General features: G+C 46.4%; 1 protein-coding gene across 9 annotated transcripts in view; it reads right to left on the bottom strand.

Moving 5' to 3' along the window:
• LIMK2 (LIM domain kinase 2) overlaps positions 1 to 14,877 on the bottom strand; it is a 75,016-nt gene extending 60,139 nt beyond the window's left edge. For 3 of the 9 annotated variants that reach the window (XM_040416474.1, XM_040416480.1, XM_040416478.1), the window contains exons 1-2: positions 14,703 to 14,825; positions 9,094 to 9,165 (exon numbers count right to left, since the gene is read on the bottom strand). The gene's annotated coding sequence lies outside the window, so the exon portion shown is untranslated. Of the gene's footprint in view, positions 1 to 9,093; positions 9,166 to 14,702 lie in introns of all 9 variants that reach the window. The other 6 variants (XM_040416473.1, XM_040416479.1, XM_040416476.1 and 3 more) reach the window with 4 other exon arrangements.
• Between the last annotated feature and the right edge of the window lie 1,569 nt (positions 14,878 to 16,446).

Consider the following 16,446-nt stretch of genomic DNA (forward strand, 5'->3'; position numbering starts at 1 on the left):
CTGATCACCCCATATAGACTCCCTGATCATCCCCCCGTCATTGATCACCCCCGTCATTGATCACCCCCGTCATTGATCACCCCCGTCATTGATCACCCCCCCAGTAAGCCTCCATTCAGACGTCCGTATGTGTTTTACAGATCCATGGATCGGATCCGCAAAACACATACGGACGTCTGAATGGAGCCTTACAGGGGGGTGATCAATGACAGGGGGGTGATCACCCCACATAGACTCCCTGATCACCCCCCTGTCATTGATCACCCCCCTGTAAGGCTCCATTCAGACGTCCGTATGTGTTTTGCGGATCCGATCCATGAATCCGTGGATCCGCAAAACACATACGGACCTCTGAATGGAGCCTTACAGGGGGGTGATCAGGGAGTCTATAAGCGGTGATCTCCCCCCCCCCTCCCCCCGTCATTGATCACCCCCCTGTAAGGCTCCATTCAGACGTCCGTATGTGTTTTGCAAATCCGCAAAACACATGACAGGGTGGTGATCACCCCATATAGACTCCCTGATCACCCCCCTGTAAGGCTCCATTCAGACATTTTTTGGGCACAAGTTAGCAGAAATAGATTTTTTTTGTTTTTGTTTTTTCTTACAAAGTCTCATATTCCACTAACTTGTGACAAAAAATAAAATCTCACATGAACTCACCATACCCCTCACGGAATCCAAATGCGTAAAATTTTTTAGACATTTATAATCCAGACTTCTTCTCACGCTTTAGGGCCCCTAAAATGCCAGGGCAGTATAAATACCCCACATGTGACCCCATTTCGGAATCCAAATGTCTAAAAATGCCCTCCTAAAAGGAATTTGGGCCCCTTTGCGCATCTAGGCTGCAAAAAAGTGTCACACATGTGGTATCGCCGTACTCAGGAGAAGTTGGGCAATGTGTTTTGGGGTGTCTTTTTACATATACCCATGCTGGGTGAGATAAATAACTCGGTCAAATGCCAACTTTGTATAAAAAATAAAAAAAAATGGGAAAAGTTGTCTTTTAGAGAGATATTTCTCTCACCCAGCATAGGTATATGTAAAAAGACACCCCAAAACACATTGCCCAACTTCTCCCGAGTACGGCGATACCACATGTGTGACACTTTTTTGCAGCCTAGGTGGGCAAAGGGGCCCACATTCCAAAGAGCACCTTTAGGATCACAGGTCATTTTTTTACACATTTTGATTTCAAACTACTTCTCACGCATTAGGGCCCCTAAAATGCCAGGGCAGTATAACTACCCCACAAGTGACCCCATTTTGGAAAGAAGACTCCCCAAGGTATTCCGTGAGGGGCATGGCGAGTTCCTAGAATTTTTTATTTTTTGTCACAAGTTAGCGGAAAATGATGATTTTATTTATTTTTATTTTTTCTTACAAAGTCTCATATTCCACTAACTTGTGACAAAAAATAAAAACTTCCATGAACTCACTATGCCCATCACGAAATACCTTGGGGTGTTTTCTTTCCAAAATGGGGTCACTTGTGGGGTAGTTATACTGCCCTGGCATTTTAGGGGCCCTAATGTGTGAGAAGTAGTTTGAAATCAAAATGTGTAAAAAATGCCCTGTGAAATCCTAAAGGTGCTCTTTGGAATGTGGGCCCCTTTGCCCACCTAGGCTGCAAAAAAGTGTCACACATGTGGTATCGCCGTACTCAGGAGAAGTTGGGCAATGTGTTTTGGGGTGTCTTTTTACATATACCCATGCTGGGTGAGAGAAATATCTCTAAAAGACAACTTTTCCCATTTTTTTATACAAAGTTGGCATTTGACCGAGATATTTATCTCACCCAGCATGGGTATATGTAAAAAGACACCCCAAAACACATTGCCCAACTTCTCCTGAGTACGGCGATACCACATGTGTGACACTTTTTTGCAGCCTAGATGCGCAAAGTGACCCCATTTTGGAAAGAAGACACCCCAAGGTATTTCGTGATGGGCATAGAGAGTTCATGGAAGTTTTAATTTTTTGTCACAAGTTAGTTGAATATGAGACTTTGTAAGGAAAAAAAAAAAAAATCATAATTTTCCGCTAACTTGTGACAAAAAATAAAACGTTCTATGAACTCACTATGCCCATCAGCGAATACCTTAGGGTGTCTACTTTCCGAAATGGGGTTATTTGTGGGGTTTTTCTACTGTCTGGGCATTGTAGAACCTCAGGAAACATGACAGGTGCTCAGAAAGTCAGAGCTGCTTCAAAAAGCGGAAATTCACATTTTTGTACCATAGTTTGTAAACGCTATAACTTTTACCCAAACCATTTTTTTTACCCAAACATTTTTTTTTTATCAAAGACATGTAGAACAATAAATTTAGAGAAAAATGTATATATAGATGTAGTTTTTTTTAAAAAAAATTACAACTGAAAGTGAAAAATGTCATTTTTTTGCAAAAATGTTGGTAAATTTCGATTAACAACAAAAAATGTAAAAATGTCAGCAGCAATGAAATACCAGCAAATGAAAGCTCTATTAGTGAGAAGAAAAGGAGGTAAAATTAATTTGGGTGGTAAGTTGCATGACCGAGCAATAAACGGTGAAAGTAGTGTAGTGCAGAAGTGTAAAAAGTGGTCTGGTCATTAAGGGTGTTTAAGCTAGGGGAGCTGAGGTGGTTAATACTTCTCACAGCCGAAGGTTTGCTACAGTGTATTCACTTTTAGCAACCCTGAACTGCAGACTGCTTGCTATATGTATCAGTGTATTAGGCCTTATGCACACAGTCAGTGTTCAGTCAGTGATTTTGAGCCAAAACCAGGTGCGGCTCTGAACACAGAACAGGAGCAGATATTTCCTTTATACCTTATGGCCCCTTTCACACGGATGCGTGAGGTGAACGCATTGCACCCGCACTGAATACCGACCCATTCATTTCTATGGGGCTGTTCAGATGAGCAGTGATTTTCACGCATCACTTACGCGTTGCGTGAAAATCGCAGCATCCTCTATATTCTGCGTTTTTCACGCAACGCAGGCCCCATAGAAGTGAATGGGGTTGCGTGAAAATCGCAAGCATCCGCAAGCAAGTGCGGATGAGGTGCGATTTTCACTAGGGATCGACCGATTATCGGTTTGGCCGATATTATCGGCCGATATTGAGGATTTTGAACGTTATCGGTATCGGCATCAATTTTGCCGATATACCGATAACGTATTGGGAACACAGAACGCGCTGCTGACAGCGCTCTCTGTGTTCCCTCCGCAGCACAGGGGAGAAGGAAGCAGTGTCTCCTCCCCCTGTGCTGCTGCTGCCGCCAATGAGGGGATAGAACATAAGAGGAGGGGAGGGGCTGTGGCCGCTGCGCCACCAATGAAGATAAGCCTTTCATTCATTCATATATACAGGAGGCGGGAGCTGGCTGCAGAATCACATAGCCGGCTCCCGACCTCTATGAGCAATAGCTGCGGTCCGCGGTAGTTAACTCCTCAGGTGCCGCGGATCGCAGCTACCGCTGATAGAGGTCGGGAGCCGGCTATGTGATTCTGCAGCCAGCTCCCGCCTCCTGTATATGAATGATCGATAGACTTATCTTCATTGGTGGCGCAGTGCGCCCCCCAGTATTAATCATTGGTGGCGCAGTGCGCCCCCACCCCAATCCCGGCCAATAGTAAAAACATCAGGGTGAATAGGACAAAGGTTCTAGTCCCTAAGGGGGTTAAACGTTAGTAATAAAAAAAAAACACAAAAATATTAAGTATAAATGAAAAAGATTTATAAAAAAAAAAAAATACACATTAACAATAAACAAAAAAAATACACATTAACAATAAACATATTAATTTTCAGCAGATTTGTGTAGGAATTTTTTTTTTTTCTCAAAAATGAAAATTCCCATTATATCGGTATAAATTATCGGCTATCGGCCTGAAAGTTCACAAATTATCGGTATCGGCCCTAAAAAATCAATATCGGTCGATCCCTAATTTTCACGCATGGTTGCTAGGTGACAGTCTAATCACTGTATTATTTTCCCTTATAACATGGTTATAAGGGAAAATAATAGCATTCTGGATACAGAATGCTTAGTAGGTGATCAATTGAGGGTTAAAAAAAAAATAAAAAAAATTAACTCACCTTCTCCTCTTGTTCGCGTAGTTCCCGGTCTCTTCTTTACTTCTTAAAAGATGAAAATACCGGCTAGGACCTGTGGTGACGTCAGATCACATGCTCCATCACCACGGTGATGTACCATGTGATTGGAGCATGTGATCTGACGTCACCAAAGGTCCTTTAGCCCACAGCTCATCATTAAAGAAGTAAAGAAGAGACCGGGAACTACGTGAAGAGGAGAAGGCGAGTTAATTTTTTTATTTTTTTTTTAACCCTCAATTGATCACCTACTAAGCATTCTGTATTCAGAATGCTATTATTTTCCCTTATAACCATGTTATAAGGGAAAATAAGAACATCTACACAACACCTAGCCCAAGCCCGAACTTCTGTGAAGAAGTTTGGGTTTGGGTACCAAACATGCGTGATTTTTCTCACGCGAGTGCAAAACGCATTACAATGTTTTGCACTCGCGCAGAAAAATCGCGGGTGTTCCTGCAACGCACCCGCACATTTTCCCGCAACGCCCGTGTGAAAGAGGCCTATGTCTGTGTAGGCGCCAATCCTGGTTTTGGCTCCCAATCACTGATGGAAATCACTGACCAAACACGGACGTGTGAATGCTTTAGGCTAACCATCAGGACAGGGCAGAGTTTTGTTCTACTGATGTTTATAGCCTACAGTAAATTATTAGCTGCGAGAGATGTCCCTCTCAAGTGTCTGCAGGCTGTATTAGACAATTGTCAGGAGGGATGTGTTTCTTTCTGGCAATCGCATGCTAGCTAGCAGAGGAGACCTCTGCTATTACATGCAGCGATCTCCTCCACAGCATGGGGAGGAGTGATCGCTCGTTCTCATGCTGTCTAGTTGTTTGCATGCAACAGATCGTGATTAAACAGCACGATCTGCCGCAGGCAAACAATGAATTTTAATCGCCAACAGTATTATGGTATATCCTGCGAACGTTCATTAACGATAATCTGGCCAGTCTAGTACACCCTTAGGGCTTGTTCACACGACCGTGTGAAGCCCGTGCCCGTGCTGTGGACCGCAAATTGCAGTCCGCTAAGCACGGGCACCTGCTGTGTGGCAGCCGCATAGGGATCGCGGCCCCATTCACTTGAATGGGTCCGCAATCCCTCCATTCCGCAATAAGATAGAGCAAGCTCTATCTTTTTGCGGTGCGGAAGCACGGAACGGAACCTCAGAAAGCACTCCGTAGTGTTCCGTTCCGCACCTCAGGATTTGCGGACCCATTGTAATGAATGGGCCCGCATCCGTGATGCAGAATGGCCACGGAACAGGACCCGTGTATTGCGGATCCGCAATACGGGCACGGGCTTCACAAAGTCGTGTGAACGAGCCCTTAAAGGCCAGTTTCAGATGAGCAAGTTCACTGCAACAAAACAACCTCCGTGTGGGAGCGTGATTTCCCATCTTGACCTCTGTTCTTGTAACTGGAACTAACAGCATCATAATGATTTATAATGCTGTGTGTCCCTGGCCGACCTCTGTTGTAATGAACTGTACCGAGATAAAGCTGTCAGTACAAATCATTACAGTAGTGGTCATGCAGGGACACACAGCATTATAAATCATTATGATACTGTTAGTTCCCGTTACGAGAACAGAGGTCAAGATGGGAAATCACGCTCCCACACAGAGGTTGTTTTGTTGCAGTGAACTTGCTCATCTGAAAGTGGCCTAAGGCTAGGTCTACACGACGACATTTGTCGCGCGACATTTTGTTGCACTAATGTCACGCGACAATTTTTATAATGGCAGTCTATGGTGTCGCACTGCAACATGCTGCGACTGCGACGCAACAGTCACAGAAAATCCATTCGAGATGGATTTTTCTGCGACTGTTGCGTCGCAGCATGTTGCATGTTGCAGTGCGACACCATAGACTGCCATTATAAAAATTGTTGCGTGACATTGCTGCAACAAAATGTTGCGCTACAAATGTTGCAGTGTAGCAGTGCCCTATCTGTCGCGCGACAAATGTCGTCGTGTAGACCTAGCCTCAGGCTACCTGCTAGGGATCGACCGATTATCGGCCGATATTCAGGATTTTGAACGTTAGCGGTATCGGCATCTATTTTGCTTTCAGCACTCTGTGTTCCCTCCGCAGCACAGCGGAGAAGGAAGCAGTGTCTCCCTCCCCCCTGTGCTGCTGCTGCCGCCAATGAAAGGAGAGAAGATAAGAAAAGGGGAGGGGCTGTGGCCACCGCTCCACCAATGAAGATAAGCCTTTCATTAATTCATATACAGGAGGCGGGAGCTGGCTGCAGAATCACATAGCCGGCTCCCGACCTCTATGAGCAATAGCTGCTGTCCGCGGTAGTTAACCCCTCAGGTGCCGCGGATCGCAGCTACCGCTCATAGAGGTCGGGAGCCGGCTATGTGATTCTGCAGCCAGCTCCTGCCTCCTGTATATGAATGATTGAGAGACTTCTCTTCATTGGTGGCGCAGTGCGCCCCCCCCTGTCCCAATAGCAAAAACATTGGTGGTGCAGTGCGCCCCCCCCCCCCCAAGCCCCCCAGTATTAATCATTGGTGGCGCAGTGCACCCCCCACCCCCATCCCAATAGTAAAAACATTGGTGGCGCAGTGCGCCCCCCCCCCCCCCCCAATATTAATCATTGGTGGCAGTGGCCACAGGGTCCCCTCCTCCTCCGATCGGAGCCCCAGCTGTGTAATCCTGGGGCTCCGATCGGTTACCATGGCAGCCAGGACGCTATTGAAGCCCTGTCTGCTATGGTAAGCTCCATGCTGCTGTGTGCACAAAGCACAGAGCAGCAGGGACAGTGCGAGCTCCTATTCACCCTGATAGAGATCTATCAGGGTGAATGGGACAAGGGTTCTAGTCCCTAAGGGGGCTAAAAGTTAGTAAAAAAAAAACACAAATATTAAGTATAAATTAAAAAGATTTACAAAAAAATAAATAAATACACATTAACAAACATTAATTTTCAGCAGATTTGTGTAGGAAATTTTATTTTTTCTCAAAAATGAAAATTCTCAGAATATCGGTATAGATTATCGGCTATCGGCCTGAAAGTTCACAAATGATCAGTATCGGCCCTAAAAAATCAATATCGGTCGATCCCTACTACCTGCACAAACTAATGTAACTGATGCAGATTCACAAGTGGATTTCCATGCATTATATACTGATTTGGTTGCGTATTTGCCCCAGGATTCATACTTTGCTTGCAAATGATGAAATTCGCAATGAAAATCTGCACAAACAATCACTATGTATTTCAAAATGCACACCACAGGTCAATCTAAGAGTGGAAAATATAACAGGGCAACATATAGATTTTAAAGGCTATGCACACCTTTGGGGACAGCCTTTAACATCTCCTAACGCTACTTTCACATTAGAGTTTTTACCTGGATCCGGCTGTATTTAACATTGCCAAGACGGATCCGTCATGAACACCATTGAAAGTCAATAGGGGACGGATCCGTTTTCTATTGTGGCAGAGAAAACCGATCCGTCCCCATTGACTTGCATTAGGGGTCATGCCGGATCAGTCTTGCTCCGCATCCCAGGACGGAAAGCAAACTACAACATGTTGCGGTTTGCTCTCCGGTATGGGAACGCAACTAAACGGAACGGAATGCATTTTAGAGCATTCGCTGGGCGGCTACTAGTGTCCCCGGCTATCTTCAGCGCATGCGGCCAGTGAGGGTGCCGGGCGCATGCGCTGAAGATAGCCGGGGGCACTAGTAGCCGCCCAGCGAAGTGAATATTGATGAGCTGGGCGGCGCTTCAAACGGCAGTTGTGGCGAGGCTGGCTGGGCGCAAGCTGAGGTGAAACACCGCCCCTTGGGCAGATTGAACCCGATTCCAACAGGTTATAAAACTTCACATTACTGTAGTTATATGGTGGACAGGGGGGATACTTACATGATTCTTATACACTTTATAAGACCTGTACGGTCATATATATACCTTAATATGCTTTTTGGCCCTGTCAGTGTCCCTTTAAGGTACCCTTTTCTCACAGGGTAGGGATTAGGGTACTTTCACACTAGTGTTTTTCTTTTCCGACACAAGGGCTCAATGCCGGAAAAGAGCTGATCAGGTATATCCCCATGCATTCTGAATGGAGAGCAATCCGTTCAGGATGCATCCGGATGTCTTCAGTTCAGTATTTTTGACGGATCAGACAAAAGAGAAAACCGTAGCATGATTCGGCATTTTTTTCCATAGGAATGTATTAGTGCCGGATGCGGCATTCAAAATACCGGAATGCCAGATTCATCCATGCGCAGACCGAAAAAAAGGTGAAAAAATTAAATGCCGGATCCGTTTTGCCGGATGACACCGGAAAGACGGATCCAGCATTTCAATGCATTTTTATGACTGATCAGGCATTTTTAAGACTGATCAAGATCCCGTTTTGCTGGATCCGGCAGGCAGTTCCAGCGACGGAACTGCTTGCCGGATCACTCTGCCACAAGTGTGAAAGTAGCCTTAATTAGCTGACTAGAGTGTGACACTTTGAGCCTAGAATATTGAACCTTTTTACAAAATTCTAATTTCAAGCTGCATTAATGCAATTCCTTTTAATTTGCATTACTGAAATAAATGGACTTTTGCACGATATTCTAATTTTTCAAGTTTCACCTGTATTATTCTGTAGTTTTGCAGCACAAAAATCCAAGCTGCAAATCCGTTCATAATATTTTTTTTCATGCTCTGTTGACCTCTATAGATAAATTACAGAATGAATGCAAGTCCGTTCTGCCATCATCTTTATATTCATATACGGTATGCAGACATGAGCGGTATAAGACACAGATGATTATGTAATGCTGAGCTGCAATGGCATGTACTGACATGTCCTAAATACCCCCAAGTATCTGACATACCAGCTTATAATTGCCCCCTAAGGCACTTTTCACAGTCATCCCTGGAACACTGCCCGGTTAGGCTACTTGTCCTGGCTTCATTTTACAAGACCATGTGGTTTCCATGTACAGACTGGTTATGAAAAACAGCTTCACATACCTGCAGGATCTGTCAGGACGGATATCTGTACCAGATGTCACTGCTCAGGACAAGATGAAGACCAGGCATCAACTGAAAGGAAATACAGTTTATGTGACTGAAGGGCTCACCAATACGGAGAGGACCAGAGGGGTAGGAATGAGCCTGGCACAGGGATACCGCCTGGTTCACACTTGCGTTGTGGCTTTCTGGTTTTTAGATCCAGCAGAGGATCTCAAAACCAGGCCAAAACGGATCAGTTTTGTCCCCATTCATTGTCAATGGGGACACAACTGATCAGGATGCATTCCGTTCAGTTTGGCTGCGTTTTTTGACCAGACACAAAACCGCTGAAAGCTGCGGTTTTGTGTCTGGTCTGCGGAACAAACCGGATCTGGCATGAAAATCAATGTAAGTCAATGTTGCCAGATCCATTTTTTTTTTTATTAGCGAAAAAAACTGATGTGACGCCCATTGACTTGGGGCTCGTTTACACGAACGTGTGCTGCCCGTTGCCGTATTGCGGACCGCATTTGCGGATCCGCAAGACACGGGCACCGTTCTGTGTGCATTCCGGATCACGGATGCGGACCCATTCACTTCAATGGGTCCGCAAATCCAGAGATGCAGAATGATACGGAACACTACAGAAAAACTACGGAGTGCTTTCTAGGGTTCCGTTCCTCCACACCACAAAAAGATAGAACATGCTCTATCTTTTTGCAGAACGGAGGGATCACGGACCCATTCAAGTGAATGGGTCCACGATCCCCATGCAACTGGGCCACGGCCGGTGCCCGTGCATTGCGGACCGCAATTTGCGGTCCACAGCACGGGCTTCACACGGTCGTGTGAACGAGCCCTTACGTTAATTTTTATATTGGAGCAATGATTTTTATACCAGTTTGTTCAGTTTACATTTAATACAACCAGATCCAGACGAAACAGATGCACCCGGATGTATTAAGTGGCAAGGATCCGTTTAAATTAGTGGCGTTGCTACAGGGGGGCGAGGGGGGCAATTGCCCACCCTATGTTATTCTTTGCCCCCTTCCCCCCCTGATTCCCCCCAAAGCAGGCCGGTGAATACTAATGCGCTCATTAGTACCGAAGGACCAGGAAGTGGTGAACGCTCTGTACTTACCACTTCCTGGTCCTCGGCTGTCGCCTGTGCAGGGCTGCGCACAGCGTGAGGGCGCTCTGTGACCTCACGCTCTGCGTGCCAGTTCAGAGCACAGTCGATTGAGGAGAGAGAAAATTGCAGGCGGCGTCTAGGAGCAGGAGAGGTAAGTGGTTTTTTATTTTATAAAAAATGTGGCTGCTGGGGGCATAATAAGGGCTAATCATGAGAGGCATAATGGGGGCTACTAATTGAGAGGCATAATGGGGGCTACTAATTGAGAGGCATAATGGGGGCTACTAATTGAGAGGCATAATGGGGGCTACTAATTGAGAGGCATAATGGGGGCTACTAATTGAGAGGCATATGGGGGCTACTAATTGAGAGGCATATGGGGGCTACTAATTGAGAGGCATATGGGGGCTACTAATTGAGAGGCATATGGGGGCTACTAATTGAGAGGCATATGGGGGCTACTAATTGAGAGGCATATGGGGGCTACTAATTGAGAGGCATATGGGGGCTGCTATTTGAGAGGCATATGGGGGCTATTTGAGAGGCATATGGGGGCTATTTGAGAGGCATATGGGGGCTAATGAGGCATAATGTGGGCTAATGAGGCATAATGTGGGCTAATGAGGCATAATGTGGGCTAATGAGGCATAATGTGGGCTAATGAGGCATAATGTGGGCTAATGAGGCATAATGGCTTATAATGGGGGCTAATGAGGCATATGGGGGCTAATAAGAGGCATAATATGGGCTACTGAGGCATAGAGTTGTTGCGATACCAAATTTTTGATTCGGTTTCGATACCATGAAAAAGTATTGCGATACTCGATACCATTCGATACCACGCGAAAAAAATAAACAAAAAAAGCCACGTGCATTCCTCATTTTTAAAAATGGCGAATCGCGCAGTTTTTATTTTATTTTTTCTGTTCCGGCATTCACCACCTAGATTTTTTTTTAATATTTTAATAGTTTGGACTTTTCTGACGTGGCGATGTAATATGTTTATTTATATATTTTATATGTGAAATTGGGAAAAGGGGGGTGATTTATACTTCATATTTTAGTGTTTTTTTTTTTTTCACTTTTTATTTAATAACTATTTCCCCCCTTAGGGGCTAGAACCTGGGATCTTTCATCCCTTTTCCTATTCACCCTGATAGATCTCTATCAGGGTGAATAGGACTCCACACTGTCCCTGCTGCTCTGTGCTTTGTGCACACAGCATCAGGGATGTTACCATGGCAACCAGGGCTTCCTGGCTGCCATGGTAACCGATCGGAGCCCCAGGCTTACACAGCTGGGGCTCCGATCAGAAGCTGCCACTGCACCACCAATGAGGGGGAGTGGAGAGGTCCCTGTGGCCACTGCCACCAATGATTTTAATACTGGAGGGCTGAGAGGGGCCGGCGCACTGTGCCACCAATGATTTTAATGGGATGGGGGGATTGAGGGGGGGGGCACACTGCACCACCAATGATTTTACCCCTTTATACAGGAGGCGGGTACTAGCAGATCAGCGGCAGTTAACTGCCGCTGATCGCAGCTCCCTGTCAGGGGCAGGGTGCCGGCAATGCGATTCTGCTGCCGGCACCCGCCTCCTGTATGTGTTAAAGACTACTGTATATGAGTCCAGACTTTCACTATTAGGCCACACAGAGCGGCGCCCAGCGATGTCTCAGCACTCACCATTTAGTCCTGGGCGCCGCTCCGTTCGCCTGCAGTGCCCCATTACTGTCTCCTCTCCTGCTCCACATGCTGCTGATTACTATCGGAGCGATGGGAGGAGACATCAGCTTCACTAGTGGGCGTTCCTTCTCCCTGGCTGTAGCGCTGTCCAATCGCAGCGCAGGAAGAAGGAACGCCCACTAGTGAAGCTGATGTCTCCTCCCATCGCTCCGATAGTAATCCTATCATTGGTGGCGCAGTGCGCCCGCCCCTCCTCCGCCCCTCTCTTCTCATTGCCGCCCCTCCTCCACCCCCTCTCTTCTCATTGCCGCCCCTCCTCCGCCCCTCTCTTCTCATTGCCGCCCCTCCTCCGCCCCTCTCTTCTCATTGGTGGCAGCGGCAGCAGCACAGGGGGAGGGAGGACAGCTTCCTTCTCCCCGTGCTGCTGAGAGAGAACATGAGCGCGCCGATAGCAGCGCGCTCATGTTCAGAGATACTAGACTGCGCAGAAGCGCAGCCCAGTATCGAAAAAACGGAAATCCCGGTATCGTATCGATACCGGGACAAAAGTATCGATTGGGTATCGAAATTTCGATACCCGCAACAACCCTACTGAGGCATAGTCGCTTATAATGGGGGCTAATGAGGCATAAGGGCTGATATGGATGCTAATGAGAGGCATAATAAGTGTCATCCACAGATGCCCCCTTAACAGTGTGTCTTCCACAGATCCACCATAACACTGCGCCTGCGCACTGACGAGAGACAGAAAGAAGGGGAAAGAATCCGCGGAAGCAAGCAGAGGACGGCACAGCAGACGAGAGTAGCCTAAGCCATCGTTTATGCAGCTCATGAAATCATCCTTTGTGGGCCGGGGATCTTATCCAGGGGGGGGAACAAACAGTTTGTTCCCCATCATTGCCCTGTGCGTTAGCGCATAAACCCTAAGAGATCATGCACAAGGCCACATTATCGCTTCATATTATACGAAAGCATAAAAGGGCTTCCACAGAGGCGCACGAGCCCCCATACGACTCTGATTTCATATGGAGGTTTTTGCATGGTTTCCAAAAGCCTGTAACAAAGTTTAGTGTAGTAGAACTATGGAAGGTCGGGGTGTAGCCACCCAATAAACACTAAAGCTAGGTACACTTTTTTTGTACATTGATGCCAATGGTAGACATAAGGCAACTGTATACCGTAGCATACATCTGGTAACATGGTGTTCACTAGAGATGAGCGAATTTCATATTTTGAAATTCGTTCGCACTTCGTTTGTTGGTAAAGGGTGAACTGCGTTATGGATTCCGTTACTACGGACCATAACGCAATTCTACGACGGAATGCATAACGGAAGGCTTTAGAGGCATTCCGTCATTATAGAAGTCTATGGGCTGCAAAACAGATCCGCCCCGTTTCCTGTTATGCAGGGGAGTCCTCTCATGCATAACAGAAATCGGACGGATCCGTTATGCAGCCCATAGACTTTTTATTATGACGGAATGAATAACGGAATGCCTCTAAAGGCATTCCGTCATAGAATTGCGTTATGGTCCGTGGTAACGGAATCCATAACGCAGTTCACCTTTTACCACCAAACGAAGTGTGAACAAATTTCATAAGTGGAAATTCGCTCATCTCTAGTGTTCACCTTCCCTAACACTCAATCCAAACTGACCATAATGAATACTACTGCTGATAGAGAGAATGGAAATTGGGTTGGGGGGGGGGGTTTATCCCACAAATGTATAACTGTTTTTACTCTGGAGAACTTTCTTCCCTTTCTGTGGGTGGGCAGCAGCTCCCAGGATTCACTGCAATAGTCCCTCATATGTAGCCCCAGAGATACCTACAGTACGCAATGCCTTCACAATTTGCTTCTCCAGTGACAGTCTACACCAGGGATCAGCAACCTCCAGCACACCAGCTCTTTTGAAACTACAACTCCCAGAATCCTCCCTTTACTTCTATGGGAGTTGCAATAAACAGCCAAGTAAGTGTGCATGCTGGGAGTTGTAGTTTCACAGCAGCTGGAGTGCTGAAGGTTGCTGATCCCTGGAGTAGACGGATATTGCTGTAAGTTTCTATGAATTTAGAAGTGGGGGTGAATGAATGAAAGGTGTCTGACGCTTCTCTATGCTAACACTGAGAGGATGTGTAAAGTAGAGCTGGCTTCATTGCCCATAGCAACCAATCAGATTCCACCTTTCAATCACAGCTCCTTTGGAAAATGAAAGGTGGAATCTGATTGGTTGCTATGGGCAATGAAGCCAGCTCTACTTTACACCAGTTTAATAAATCCCCCCAATATTGTATTGTTTAGACCTGATGCGCTTATGGAATGTACCAGCAGGTGGCGCTACAACAACATCAGGATTTTCACTTTGTTCCTTAAAAAATAGGATGTGTAATAACAAAGTTGAGGCGATAGTGAAGATGAAATACTGCGCCATCACACGCCCCTCACCGAAATACCCCCCTAAACTGCCCCTGTGCAACCAAGTGTACACAGACTGCGCAGAGGAAATACAAGGAGCGCGCAGTCACCCCGAATTACGAGAAGACCACAGGAGCCCTAGACTAACATGGCTGCTAATGTTCCTGGAAATAGGGGGAGAAAGAAGTGATGGCGGGTCCCAGACCATCTCTTAACTCCCCGTCAGCAATCCCATCCTCAGTGGCTGACGGAGCAGTAGTTTGCGCTGAGCCATCAGTGTTTAGGAGTAAGATAAGTGAACAGCTGCAACGTCGTGCCTAGCAGATAAGAGAAGCACAAGCAGCAGCCATAGCAGGGTATGTGACAAGTTCCTGTCAGCCCGCTGTCACCTACCGAGCACTCACCGTCCCCTCCTCCGGCCGCTCCCGCCTCACACACACACCGACAATGACATCACTGGACGGGTGCCGGTAAGGCTCAATCCCTACCTGTTTCCCCAGGCACCTCCTGTTCGTCTCCTGCCTAAGCCCCGCCCCTTACCAACTCCTCACCAGTTCCTGCCCATTAGGACAGGGCGTCTCTGGCCGCTCAGCGCTAGTCCTTCCTGTGGCGGCACCTGTGTGGACGGTGGCCACAATGAGCTCACCGGTCTACAGCTTGAAGCATACAGGAATAGCAGCATAATTGCCAGAAGACTCTATTCGTCAGTTTCTTATTCACATTATTTCTATTTTTTTCCCTAAATTTTGAGGAAACTTTATCTCTTCTGATAAAAAAAAAAATGCAGTGAGCTATCCTAAAGGCATTGCAGTGGAAATGAGGCTAATGTCTGTAAAGAGATGCGGAATATGTCAGCAATATATAAGTGCATAAGATAAATAAAAGTGAAGGGCATAAAAGTAGGCACAAAAAAAGTGTGATTTAAGGGGTTAAATTAATTTGGGCCCGTGATCTCGCACTGCCAACACACAGAAGGTTGTGCCCCACAGGGTGTGCAGTTGAGATCAGCCTGGCCCAAACAGGCTCTGGGCACAAGAACTGGCATCCAAGTGGGTAGATGGACACTTTTCACTGATTTGAATAATGCGTTCCGGCCACTGATCTTGCGCTACCAACATACAGAGGGCGATGCCCTGCATCAGATATAGTTGAGACCATCTCGAACAGGTTCTTGGTACAAGGACTGGCATCAAAGTGGGCAGATTCCGGTAGACATATTTCACTGATTTGAATAAGTAACTGCTGTTTTTAAAGGGTTAAATTAATTTGGACCACTGATCTCGCACTGCCAACACACAGAGGCTGATTCCCCGCATCAGATACAGTTGAGTTCAGCCTGGCACAAGAACTGGCATCAAAATGGGAAAAGTACTCTTTTCACGGATTTGAATAAGTAGCTGGTTTATATAAAGGGTTAAATGCATTCCGGCCACTGATCTCACACTGCCAACATACAGAGGGTGATATCCCACATCAGATTCCCTTGAGATCAGCCAGGCCCGAACAGGTTCTTGACACAAGAACTGGCATCAAAGTGGGCAAATGGACACATTTCACTGATTTCAATAAGTGCTGTTTTAAGGGTACTTTTATACTTGCGGCATCCGGTGCCGGATAGACGCAAACGGATGGCATTTGTCAGACGGGTCCGGATGCGGATACGTCTGACAAATGCATTGAAATACCGGATCCGTCTCTCCGGTGTCATCTGGAAAAACTGATCCAGATGACACCGGCACTAATACACTTCAATGGAAATTAATACCGGATCCGGCATTGCAGCAAGTGTTCAGTATTTTTGTCCGGAGAGAAAACTGCAGCATGCTGCAGTATTTTCTCCGGCCAAAAAACGTAAGAGGGACTGAACTGATGCATCCTGAACGGATTGTTCTCTATTCAGAATGCATTAGGATAAAACTGATCAGTTCTTTTCCGGTATTGAGTCCCTGTGACGGAACTCAATACCGGAAAACAAAAACGCTAGTGTGAAAGTACCCTTAAAGAGTTAAATGCACTTGCGCCACTGATCTCACACTGCCAACATACAGAGGGTGATGTTCTGCATCTCTGGCCTGAACTGGCATCAAAGTGGGCAGACGGACACTTTTTACTGATGTGAAAAGGTATGGCCGCGTTC

This window comes from Bufo bufo, chromosome 2, assembly GCF_905171765.1.
Source record: "Bufo bufo chromosome 2, aBufBuf1.1, whole genome shotgun sequence".
In the NCBI taxonomy this organism is placed as follows: Eukaryota; Metazoa; Chordata; class Amphibia; order Anura; family Bufonidae; genus Bufo; species Bufo bufo.